Source organism: Puma concolor, chromosome B2 (genome assembly GCF_028749965.1).
Source record: "Puma concolor isolate L17-30 chromosome B2, mPumCon1.1.hap2, whole genome shotgun sequence".
Taxonomy (NCBI): domain Eukaryota; kingdom Metazoa; phylum Chordata; class Mammalia; order Carnivora; family Felidae; genus Puma; species Puma concolor.
In genome coordinates, this window is record NC_141671.1 from 46272550 (window position 1) to 46285456 (window position 12907).

A 12907-nucleotide genomic window follows, 5' to 3' on the forward strand; every position below is an offset into this window, starting at 1 on the left:
GTTCCTCAGGTGATCTGCTCTTCATTATTGGAAGTATTTCATCTGGAAGTTTGGTCTACGAGGCCAATCCCTAAGATATTTTGCCGGGTTAAGACGTTATCATAAAATTTTCTTGTAAGATTAGCTATCATGAAACAATAGTCCAGATTTCCTTTACCAAGGTGTCCCATATTGGAAACTCACCAGTTGTATCCTAACTGGAGTGTGGTTACTAAGAAGGGTCTAGAGAGTACATGTCACTATTCGTTAAATGTTTATTAATTACCTGCTGTATTTCAAGCAGTCTGTTTTGGGGGAAAAAAATAGAATCTGGGGTGCCTGAGTAGCTCCGTTGGTTCAGTATCTGCCTCTTGATTTCAGCTCAGATCATGATCCCAGGGCTGTGGGATCAAGCCCGACGCTGGGTTCCATCCTGAACATGAAACCTGCTTAAGATTCTCTCTCTCTCTCTCTCTCTCTCTCTCTCTCTCTCTCTCTCCCTCCCTCCCTCCCCCTCCTTCTGCCCCTCTCCCCCACTCATGCTCTCTCTCTCTCAAAACATAAAAATAGAAAAAATGTATTATAAATCAATCAATCAATCAATCTGGATTTCTGATCTAAAGGAGCTCACAGTCTACTATAAGAGACAGAGAAGAAACAGAGTTGTCCCCGGAGGTATTCATCTAATCACTTGGGTAACACATATTTTTTGAGCTCCTACAAAGTGCCAGGCACCATTCTAGGTGCCGGAAATATAGCAGTGATAAAATTGACAAGGTTCCTGCCCCCAGGGTCCTTACCTTCTAGTGGGGGAAGACAATTAACCCATAGCATCCCAATAAGCACGATAATTTTGACTAGTGATATATACTAGGAAAATAAATGGAATATAATAGAGAATGATTGGGGTGCTACTTAAGATAGGGAGTTTGGAGTATCAGTTAAACTACTTTGGCTATGAGTGATAGAAAACCTAACAGTGGCATAAGACTTAGGAGCCTTAACTATTTAAAAAAGGCAGATGCTATTGATTTCAGTAATTTAGTGGAGTCATTAAGGGTCAAGGCTTTTTTCCATTCATTTCCACTCCTTAGCATGTTGGTATTTTCCTCATTTTCTTCAGCCTCGTGTTTTCAAGATGACTGCCATAGCTGCAGACATCACATCTTCTTATGGCTCCCAAAACCAGAGAGAGAAGGAGGTGGAGGAAAGGAGAAAAGATAGCTTTTTTTCCTCCTACAGTAGCTCCCTCATTTTATCAGGAGAAACTTCTTCCTAGAACTCTGTCATCTTCCAGTGGACTTTCCCCTGAAACTCACTGAACACAGTCACCTGCCCACATTTGATTCGGTGACTAGCAAAGGGGACCCGTATTGGCACAGTTGATTCAAAATAATCATGAGTCATCAGATGTGGGTTTTGGGCAAGGAAAAGGACAGAACGGCCTTGTACAGGTCAATAATGACCGCCAAATCGGGGAGTGCTTCTCCAAGGAGATGATATTTGAACTGAAACCTAAATGATGAGGTGGTGCCGGTCCTGTGTGCCACGGATCACGGCGGTGTGAAGCAGGGAACCGGGCCGGGCTAGTTGGTCCTGGAAGGTCCAGCAGTGGAGGAGACTGGGGATGAGAGTGAGGAGTGAGTCATCCAAGTGAAGCTGTGGGTGGGGATAGCCGGATGCCTTTCAGGCTGCAGAAGAGGCTAATAGAAGGAAAAGGGATGTGAACCAATTTGGCAGCTGGAGCAAGATGAACAAGACAGGCTAGGTTGCAACTCTGATGAAGGTGACTTCAGAGGGGAAGGTTCAGATTCCGCCATCGCAAAATTAGCCATAAAGATGTACACGCAGAAGGAAACGTACTCATTTCACCTCAGGCTCTGGAGGAGACTTGCTCAAGAAAGAGACAGTGAGTTTGGATCCTCACTCGGGACAAGGAGTTAGCCAGCGAACAGAAGTGGGTAAGTTGTCCTAGGCATAGGACACAGTATGCCCAGAGGCCTGGACCCTTGAAACATGATGAAAACAGTAAGGCATTACCAGCGTGCAACACGTGAGGCAGGGCGTGACTAGTGATGAGGCTGGAGGCATGCTTGTGAGCGCTGCTTTATTTAGTTAAGGCCAGGACTTACCTTTTAAAAAGGTAAGAGCTCCAGGTAGGAAGAGCCGAGTTGGTTTCTCAGTGTGCAGTGTGAGGTTGGGCTTGGATGATCTCTGGGAACACTTCCAGCCTTTACATTCCTGGTCTCTAGTAGGGGCTCAATAAAAGTTTGCTGAGCAAATGAACTATGAACAAGCCTCATTCTTTCCTGCTGCCCAAACTCTGCTCATCCATATAAATGGATGTGCCCTGGCCCAGCCCTGCATGCTCCAGGAAGCGGCCCTGACCCCCAGCCTCCATCAACTTTCCCCTGCACTGGACTAACTGCTTCAGCTCTCAGCAGAGAAGGCCTTGTCCACTTTCACGTGTAGGTCTCTTCTCTTCCAAACCAGACCATGAGCCCTGAGACATCAAGGGTCATATTCACGTAAGGCAATATATCCACCACTATATGGCACATTGGGCACATTGTATATACACAACAAAAATGCTGGATTTTCCCATTCAATGGGTGGACTCGAGTGGATTTCAGCCTCAAAGGGGATTCTCAAATCTCTTGCCATGCCCTAGAAGATCAAGAACTAGCCAGGAAGCAAACATGGGGCAAATGTGCCGGTGACTTTGCTGCTGGGATTAAAAATAAGGGATGTCTCCACAACACTATAAGAACTTCTTAGGGTTTTGAAAAATGCCACTCCGTAAATAAACATAAGTGTGGTTTTTGAAACACAAGCTTGGGAGAGCTAGAAAGCCCATGAATGCTGAAAAAGAGAAAAAAATTAGAGTGTTTTGAAGTTAGAAAGATACATCACTGCCCATGTTGGCTTCCAAATACCTTGGTCCTTGTGTCAGTGAATAGAAGCTGGGTTATGCTGAGGTAACAGATGACTCCCAAATTTCAGTGACTAAGAACAATGAGGAGTAACTTTTGCTCATGCCCATCAGAGGTCAGCAAAGCCCTCTGCTTTTCACAGTCATTCAGTGACGCAGGCTACCATTTTGAATTGCTGGTCACCATGGCCAAAAACATGCATGACCCCATCGACCCACAGAGAGGTTAGGAACTGCAGTGCTACCTTGTGCCTGGATCTAGGGACAACGAGAAACAAGCAGAGACCCATAGTCCCATAACCCTAGTGACCAGAAAGTCAGCCAAAGACAGAGCTCCAGGCATAGATACTTGTGTTTTCCATTCCCCATTTTCAGGCTGAGGCAGATCCGTAAGGATGTCAATAGCTATAGTCAAGAACGAAGGATCCTGAGCCACCACTGTAGTCCTGGATCCATTGCCAAAAAGGGAAGCCTTTGCTTATTGTGAGAGTCTGTGAGTGTATCATCTAGTGTGTGACTCATCCATTCTCCGGTACTGTGCCCCTCCCACTGCAGGAGCTACTCCTATGCAGGACTCGTCTGTCAGGCTGTGGGGCCCCTGTATTTGGGGCTGGCACTAGGGCAGGGCCCAGCCTGAATGCCTCAGCTTGAGTATCCGCCATTCGGGGCTAAATTGACTGGTCAGAGGTACAGGAGCCTGCTGATTTGTTGCCAGATACAACGGAGGAGAGCCATTGACACCTGTGTCTTCAGCTGCCACGGAGTGGGGCAAATGTGCCGGTGACTTTGCTGTTGGCTAGCCACAGTGAGTACTCCCACGTCCCCCTTCTCCCTCCAGTGACTTCCTTCGGAGAGGATTTCAGAGATGAGCCATACATTATGATTCTACACTTTAGAGGCTTTGTCATTTGGGATTTAATTAATAACATACACAGTGAATAAGTATTAAAAAGGAATTTGATCATTTGAAGGCACTTGACATAATTCATTTAGAGCTCCAGTCCAGTAAGAAAATATTTTGTTTTTATTACCCTCTGCTCCTCGGATTCCATCCAAGTATCAGAGTCCAGGAAATTGGATTCTTTGAAGACATCATTTTGTTTTCTAATGGCCTCAAAATGATTAAGTGCAAATAAGAGAAGCGAATTCACTATTTATTAAATCATTATTTCCCCTCATCAACCTTTGTGATGTTTTCTCTATAATTTCACTTATTACTGGATATCACCAGCTTTCAAAGTCTCTCTGAAAACAGGAGTATTTTTACACTTTTTACAAAAAAGATCCTGCACTTCCAACGACTAACCTATGGCATTGAGAATTTGATCCTGAATCTTACTTTCCTCAGATCAGACTTTCTCAGGAGGCCTGTAAACTTTGGGAACATTTCTCTCAGCTCATAAGCTCTTCTGCATTGCGTCAATCTCCACAGTGGGCAGGGGATGCCCAAACCCCTCTGTTTCCATTGACTTTCACATCCTGCTGTAAATTACTGTGGTGGCTGCTTAGCTCTTCCTGCCTTTTTCAGAAGGATTCTTTATCGCTATTTCTTGAATGTGAATTTTGAGAGTTTAGTTTTGCTTAAAAACTCCTATCCGTTGAATTTTGACAAAGTGTGTGTTTCTACAGTAAACACACAGATGAAAGAGTGAGGCTTGACTTCATCTCACACTATCTCTGGTTAACTGCGTTAAATCTCTTTCAGAGTTTGTTTTTATTCTTCTAGTTTGGAAACATCAACTTATTTGTAGCTCAGAGAAATGATTTCAAGTACATTGCAGGGCAGATAATTAGCCTTAAAAGACTGCAAAACTTGTACGTTATGCCTGTAGGGCTAGTATCCTAAAATGGCACTAGTCCAAACCCTGTATTTGCATGATATACAGTTACAACATCCTTGTTTTTTTTTTTTTTTTTTTTTTTGCAAAATGAATGAACATCTGTAATACAAACCACAACTCTTATTCAAATGTATTGAGATTGGGGGGGGGGGGTGGGGGGCGGAGGAACAGCTCCAAGCCTGGTGACAGCTTGGTCTTTCTAAAACGTGATCACGAATGGGGCACCTGGGTAGCTCAGTCAGTTGAACCTCTGACTTTGGCTCAGCTCGTGAATCTCGCGATTCGTGGGTTCGAGTCCCACATCAGGCTCTCTGCTGTCAGCGCAGAGCCCACTTTGGATCCTCTGTCTCCCTCTCTCTCTGCCCCTCCCCTGCTTGCACTCTCTGTCTCTCTCAAAAGTAAATAAATATTTAAAATTGGACCAGGGAGCAGAGGCACAGGGTCTGGGGTGGAAGTGGTTCTGGGTCCAGGAGATAATGGGTTGCAATATCTATGGAGAATAATATTTCTAACTGTGTCTTAAAAAAATAATAGAACCAACTAAAATTCAATCTCCCTTTTATTATCAGCATGTTCTGGTGGTTCTGAACCACCTCACTGATAGAATACTTAGTTCCCACCATTGGGGCAGGGTGCTCCCACAGCCACCACCCCCTTCCCCCCCTTTGGTACTGTGTCTGCGTTGTACAAGACGGGACTTAATTCACCAGTGGAAAAACAATCTGCTTTAGAACACCAGTGGGTTCTTCCACAGAACCCTAGGTTAGCATGTGGCATAATCTGTGATTCCATTATCTCGGGAATGCATGACTTAAGTGCATGTGTGCGTGCGTGCGTGCGTGCATGCATGTATGTGTTTTAAATGTATTTGATCTCTCAAGTCAATAAACTCTGGTTTCATTTTTAGTTAGGGGCGAGTCTGTAGAATCATACTGCCTTTGCATATTATTCTTGAATTTTTTGATTCCACTGAACAAGCTCCTAAATCATACTACTTTAAGTCCCAAAGGTGATTTTATTATAAAGATACTAGGGTATCTCGTGGAACCCAGGGCATGAAATACAAAATTCTGAGCATTACCAGGACTCTCTTGTTTTAAACTCTTTTTCCTTCTTGGCGTATCTGCTTCATTTTCTACTGTCCTTTTTTGTAGTTGGATTCTTCGCAATTACAGATCGCTGGGCGGGGGTGGGGGGGTGATCTCATTTCTGTATATTAGTATCAGCTGGGGAGTTTTTAAAAACTCATTCATTCTGAATATTAATAATTAATGTAATCTAAGTGAAGGGGTATATTAGTATTCACTGTATAATTCTTTAAACTTTCCAGTAGTAATGAAATTATTCAAAATTAAATAGTTTTGGAGAAATATTAGTGCTGAGCCTTACTGCCAGAAGTTCTGATTCAATGGGTCTAGACTGGAGTCTAGAAATTGGCAATTTTTTAAAAAGTTCTTTTGGGAATGTGCAACCAAAGTCAGAAATTACTGCTATGGGTGGCTTTCTTTTTCAGCTTCTCTAGAAATGAGTGACTCCCATTCCCTTCCTCCTATCGAAGCCTGAAAGTCCCTGGGGTGAGGACTGGTTGGCCCAGACAGGCTCAGCTCTGGCCTGGCCCATCTTCAAAATGGCTGCATGAACAGTAAACAGGAATGACATAAGCAGTTTCCAGACATATGTGAGTGCTGTGGGGACGGCTAGGCAAATTATTAATAACAATAATCATAATAGGTGTCCAGTGTATTCCTCCAAAAGAAATGCACATTGAGCTCTGAAAGGCTACATTCAAGAACACCTGACTGTCGAGAAGTCAAAGCCATTATTTCCTATTGCTGGTATTTTTCAAATTATATGTCATTGTTTTAAAAGAATGGAATGACGGAGAATGATTCTGTTCTTTTGAGAGTTTTGTATAGGAAAGTACAAATTAAATCTATTTAACAACAAAATGAAAACTCTGTCCATAGCAAAGCAGGCCTTATAAGTTACTATGCATTAGACAACGCGTATGAGTAAATACCATTAAAGGGCCCTTCTTGGGCATAATGTTCCAGTTGTGGCAAGCATACATTTTCCCCCAGAACACATCTGGTCTTTAAGATTTCATGTTTCCATATAGAAATTCTCTAAATCGGTTAGCAGTCTCTGAGTCACCCCTCCCCCTGCAGTTGTCTTGCACCAATTTCTGTCTCAGCCTTGTCTTTGAAGGGGTTCCCTCTTGAAGAGTCTGGCAAGAATTTTGAAAGTCTTAAGCAGTCTTGGATTGTCTCATAGCTGGAAAGAGAGTGGCACCATCACTTCTGTGCAAGCTTTGTCGTGCAGATGTTTTGTGACGGTCCCTAATGCTGGGTATCTCAGCATTTAGTGCTCCTTGCCCCTGAGTACCCATGGAAGGTCCTGTCACCTCCAGGGGAACTGGGTTGCCAATGTCCAGGGAGTCTCTGTGCTCTGGGGCATGGGGGTTGGGGAGGGAGAATAACTGATGAAGGAAAGCAGGAGATGCACAAAGCCAATGCAAAATGGCTGAATAGTGTCCTGCTTCCAGCTGATTCCAAAAAGAAGACTGGGCTTCTTCGAGCAAGAACTGGACCTTAGGGGAGAGAAAGATTGTGTTCTGAATCAGAGCAGGGAGAGAGAGGAGCAGTTCCCCGTGTCGGTGGGAAGTTGCAAAGACCGGACCTGATCTGGGTAGTTTTTGAACATTGAGAAAATAATCAGTGTGATCTCTGTGGACCTGGCTGCCAGAGAAAAGAGTGTGGCACAGATGTGCAGGCTGAACACCAAGGCCCAAAGACCAGCCGTGATTGTCCAGAGCAGCAGAAAGTAGCATGGCTTGGAGGCTTAGCCTTGCATGCCTCTCTTCTGATGCTAGGATATCATCCCTGGGGAGAAAGGAAGAGGAAAAGAAGGAGCAAATGTTGAATTGCTCAAAAGAGACCTAGTTTAAACTGAAAATCGATGAGTTGGTCTTGTATGGGCAAATTTTCCATCATTGGTTCAAATAGGGCTCCGGTGCTGTTTACATTCAACTGTAGTGCAAAACATAGTTACCCCGTGCCAACCTGGTTTCATGACTGCTAACTGTGTGCCTGCTACAGATGGTCATCACGGTCATGGTGTGCTTGTCCTAAATATAGAAAGTGCTGACTCCTCCCCGATGGATTTATCTAGAAGATCTTGCTTTTCTCCAAAATGCTGGCTGTGCCTGAGACGCTCTGCCTCATTCACCTGAGCTCCCTGTGCCTTGGTTCTTTTTGCCTGCTGTCCTTCTTGTGGGATCTCCTCCATGAAAGCCATTTCAAAACTTACTTGGTGCAAGTCTCTTTCTGTCCAAGAACCAAATTAGAAACAAATCACCCTTTGAATAGAAACACTGCTGCCTTAGGGCGCCTGGATGGCTCAGTTGGTTAAGCATCTGACTTCGGCTAAGGTTATGATCTCGCAGTTTGTGAGCCTAAGCCCCACGTCGGGCTCTCTGTCAGCACAGAGCCCATTTCCTCTGTCTTCCTCTCTCTCTGCCCCTCCCTCTCCCCCCTGTCAAAAGTAAATAAACATTTAAAAAAAGGAAACACTGATGCTTTGATCATTACTCATTCATTGAATCATCCAAAATGAGAATAAAGTAAGAATATTTTTAGACATTCAAAGTTTAAGAGAGTTTGCAATGCAGACATCTTCATCAAAGGAAGTTTGAAAAGGGGTGCCGCGGTGACTTGGTCGGTTGAACGTCAGACTCTTGATTTTGGCTCAGGTCGTGATCTCACACTTTGTGGGTTTGAGCCCCACGGTGGGCTCTGTGCTGACAGCCCAGAGCCTGCTTGGGTTCTCTCTCTCCATCTCTCTGCCCCTCCCCTGCTGGCTCTCTCTCTCTCTCTCTCTCTCAACATAAATAAATAAACTTAAAAAAAAAAAAAGGAAGTTTAAAAAGATACATTCCAGCAAGAAATGAAGTGAATATAGAGAAAAGGCATGTAACACAAGAAAGAAAGTAAAATGTAAGGAACCAAAAGTGGAAGGATTTTTTAAAAAATTTTTTAATGTTTATTTTTAAGAGAGAGAGAAAGACAGAGTGTGAGTGGGGTAGGGACAGGGAGAAAAGGAGACGTAGAACCTGAAGCAGGCTCTAGGCTGTCAGTATAGAGCCTGATGCGGGGCTGGAAATCATGAACTGTGAGATCATGACCTGAGCTGAAGTTGGATGCTTAACCAACTGAGCCACCCAGGTGCCCCAGAAAGATTTTTTTTTGTCCAATATGTAGAACTAAACAGGATGGAAATACCCTTTCAGGTTTCTTAGTGTTTTTTTTTTTTTTTTTTTTTTTTTTACTGTTTTATAGTTTTTGAAGATCTACTCAAGGACATTTTTCTTTTTCTATTTATGTTAGAAAAGAATAATTCATGACTCTTCCATACATATGAGTTATAGATAATTACTTTCTATTTATTTATTTATTTATTTATTATTTATTTATTTATTTATTTTTAACATTTATTTATTTTTGAGACAGGGAGAGACAGAGCATGAACTGGGGAGGGTCAGAGAGAGGGAGACACAGAATCGGAAACAGGCTCCAGGCTCTGAGCTGTCAGCACAGAGCCCGACGTGGGGCTAGAACTCACGGACCGCGAGATCACGACCTGGGCTGAAGTCGGACACTTAACCGACTGAGCCACCCAGGCGCCCCTAGATAATTACTTTCAAATATATGTAATATAAATGAGAGGGTACCAAATGTCAAACGTGAGACACGTAAAGAGCACCAAAAAAAAAGCACGGACGTTTTTCATCTGAAATAACTATTTTCAGTTTGAAATAGTAATCAGAGGGGCTCCTGGGTGGCTCAGTCGGTTAAGTGCCAACTTCAGCTCAGGTTCTTGCAGTTCAGGAGTTCAAGGTCTGTGCTGACAGCTCGGAGCCTGGAGCCTGCTTCAGATGCTGTGTCTCCCTCTCTCTCTGCCCCTCCCCACTCACATCCTGTCTCTCTCTCTCTCTCTCTCTCTCTCTCTCTCTCTCCCCCTCTCTCTCTCTCTCTCCCTCCCTGTCTCTCAGAAAGAAATAAAAACATTCAAAAATAAGTAAATAAAAAAAAATAATCTAAAACTCCAACCTGTGATCTAATGAAAAATATCTCTGGTTGAATGAGTGTGCATATTTTAATGTAATTATTAAGGCACTGAGTCAAGAAATCCACATTTTTAATCCCTCCACTACCATGTTGATCAGAGTAAGAATGCTCTTTAAAATTTCTCACTTTAGGGGGCGCCTGGGTGGCTCAGTGGGTTAAGCCTCCGACTTCAGCTCAGGTCTGTGAGTTCGAGCCCCGCGTTGGGCTCTGGGCTGATGGCTCAGAGCCTGGAGCCTGCTTCCGATTCCGTGTCTCCCTCCCTCTCTGCCCCTCCCCCGTTCACACTCTGTCTCTCTCTCTGTCTCAAAAATAAATAAACGTTAAAAAATTTTTTTAAAAAATTTCTCACTTTAATATTCTCATTTTGTGAAAAGAAAATGGAATTATTACTCATCAAGGAGCATAATTATGAGGGTTTATATTGTACAAAATTCAAATTTAATGCTTTTATTGACATCCATAATTCAGAAATCATTCTTAGGTGATGAGACTTATGCTTTTTAATCATCTAAGAGTTGTTTTATAACGATTAGTTATTATGCGCTTTTATGCTGGGCTTGTTCACTTCTGAGCCTTCACTCTTGTGATGATACAGCTCTGGGAGGCTTTTGCAGAAGGATAAAGCATTTATGGCTCCATGTGGTCCACAGCTATGACAGTAGTGTGGCTTTTATAGAAAAAAATGCTGACGACTACTGAAAGCTGAAAGCTGATAGAAGTGCTTTGGGAGCAAATTCACATTAATGGAAATACATAACTCTTGAGACATATTTTTCCAGGTATGTACTACCTGAATATTAGCTCAGCTATCTCTTTTGTTTCTCTTGTCTTCCAGACTTGCTTCTCCTTCTGTACTTCCTCTCTTGATTAAGGTCACCCCAACCCACCCAGATGCTTAGTCTAGAAACATCCACCTTACATTTTTCTCTACTACCTTTTTCACGAATGCTTTCTTTCCTAAACTTTTGCTTACTCTTCTAAACCTAAGTTTTAATAGTAGTCACTTCTTCATCCCTTCTTCTTGCTCTTTTGGTCATTGGGTTCTTTTTGAATCCATCTGAATGCCGTTGCCATGGTCCTGGCTTTATGATTGGTCTCCTGGATTAAGGAACGGCCTCCCCACTGGCTTCCTGGCCCTCATCTCTGCCTTCTTTCCTACCCTCTACACTGTTGGCAGAATAATTTTCTTAAATGACTTCTGATGCTGTCACTAAAGGATTTGATGGTTCCTCATTGTCCATGGAAGAATCCCATTGCTTTCCTGTGGCACATAACCCACCTCATTTTGACATCAGAGCATCAGAGCTGATGAGCTACATATATTGCTTTTCCATCACACACCTGTTGTTTCAACTTCGTGACCTTCCCAGTCATCTCCGAACATGCCTGGCTGTTTCATGCTTCCTGCATTGGACCTACTATTTCTCTGTCTGGAATACTGTTCTTCCTCACCTCCTGGCAAGATCCACACCAAATGCCACCTTGTTTGTGATGCTCCCCAAAGTCCCTGGAGGGAGAGCTTATGACTTTTTGCCATAGGTTTGTAAAGTATATTTTGTAGACCTCAGAGGGAATACTTATAGCATTAATGTATACCCTTTATATTTTCCATCTTCTGTAGTTAGACTTCCGATTCCCAAAGACCTTGTCTTGTTTGTCTTCCTTCATAACTGTCTCTGGATCCTCAAGTTTATTTGCATGAAACAGACCCAAGATAAATGTTTTCTGAATGAATGAAGAAATGAGGCTCAGAGAAGTTCAAGATCTTGCCAAATTTCAGAACATGAATCATGACAGAATTGGAGGAAGAACACAGATCTTCTGACTTTCAACCTACTTCATGCTCTTTCTGCCACAATGCTAAAGAATTTATTTTTCCCCAATTACAAATCTATTTGTGGAAAATAAAGAATGGAGTATGTGGAAAATCATTCGATCTTTTTTTTTTTTTTTTGGTTGTTGCTAATACTTTGGTGTCCTTCCAGTGTTTTGACAAAATATTATACTTGCCTTTATACAGATTTATCATAATTTCCTATCCCCTTCACTGTTGTTTGACATTGATACTGTTCCCATATTCTTTTTTCGGCTACTGTATGTACAAGTGCCATCAGCAAATTTGCACACCATGCTTTTTGCCTTACCAGCTCTTTCTATATGCTAGGGTCCCAGAAGTGTTGTAGTCCTACAATGATTTGGGTTTACCAGGCTTTTCAGCATTCCTTTCCACATTTTGTATACTTGTATGATCTCTTTAACTCATCCTGGCAGCCTCTGACTATTAGATAAATCCTCTCCTTGGTTTTGTGGTGACTCATGAGGGAGCTGATTCTCAGGGCACACCTATACCAAGTGCCTGACATCGATGCCCTCTGCACACCTTCATCCCTGTTTACTATTTATCTTTCAGGTATGAGTAATCGTCCATTACTTAGCACTGCTTGAAACCTACATGCCTAAGGAGGAAAGCTGCCAGTTCAAAAAAGGTTTAGAGAAGCTGGCCAAGGTTTGGGGAAACCAATGAAAATGATTTAAAGTTTTAAAAAAAATTGGGTTTCAGGAGAAACCTGAGGGCTCATCTAAACATGTGAGTATGTACCTCTGTGGGTGTGGTTTGGGGCATGGAGAGCCATCCTTACTCCCTAGAATCTGGCCTACTGACCTGGGTCCCTGCCTTTATTTCCTCCTGTGGGAGAGGTTACCTCTAGAGAAACCCTGTTAAAATGTATACTTACCTGGGATGACTAAATCACATCACCACTGGTATTCATTTTCACTTCACTGGGAGTCAGCTTATCTGATTGGTTAACTGTTCCTTTTTGTCAGTGAAATGAATTTCTTAAGACCTAGGAAAGAGGGCCTTGATGTGAGAAAGGTTGCTTCAGAGTGAGGAGTTTTGTCCAAGGAGGGAGCTTCTAGACTGCAGCTGAAAGCAAGAGCCTGAGCATTTGGGCACAGCATGGGACATGACTCAGGAAAAGGACAGAAGGAATTCTGAAGGCAATTCTATTTAATTTTTAAGTTTATTT

The 12907-nt window shown here is 42.9% G+C and overlaps 1 protein-coding gene across 1 annotated transcript in view; it reads left to right on the forward strand.

The window, feature by feature from the left end:
- Positions 1–3491: 3491 nt before the first annotated feature.
- The window catches only part of LOC112862776 (putative adhesion G protein-coupled receptor F2P), a 41931-nt gene continuing 32515 nt past the window's right edge, over positions 3492–12907 (forward strand). The window contains exon 1 of the mRNA XM_086707029.1: positions 3492–3716. The gene's annotated coding sequence lies outside the window, so the exon portion shown is untranslated. The remainder of the gene's footprint in view (positions 3717–12907) is intronic.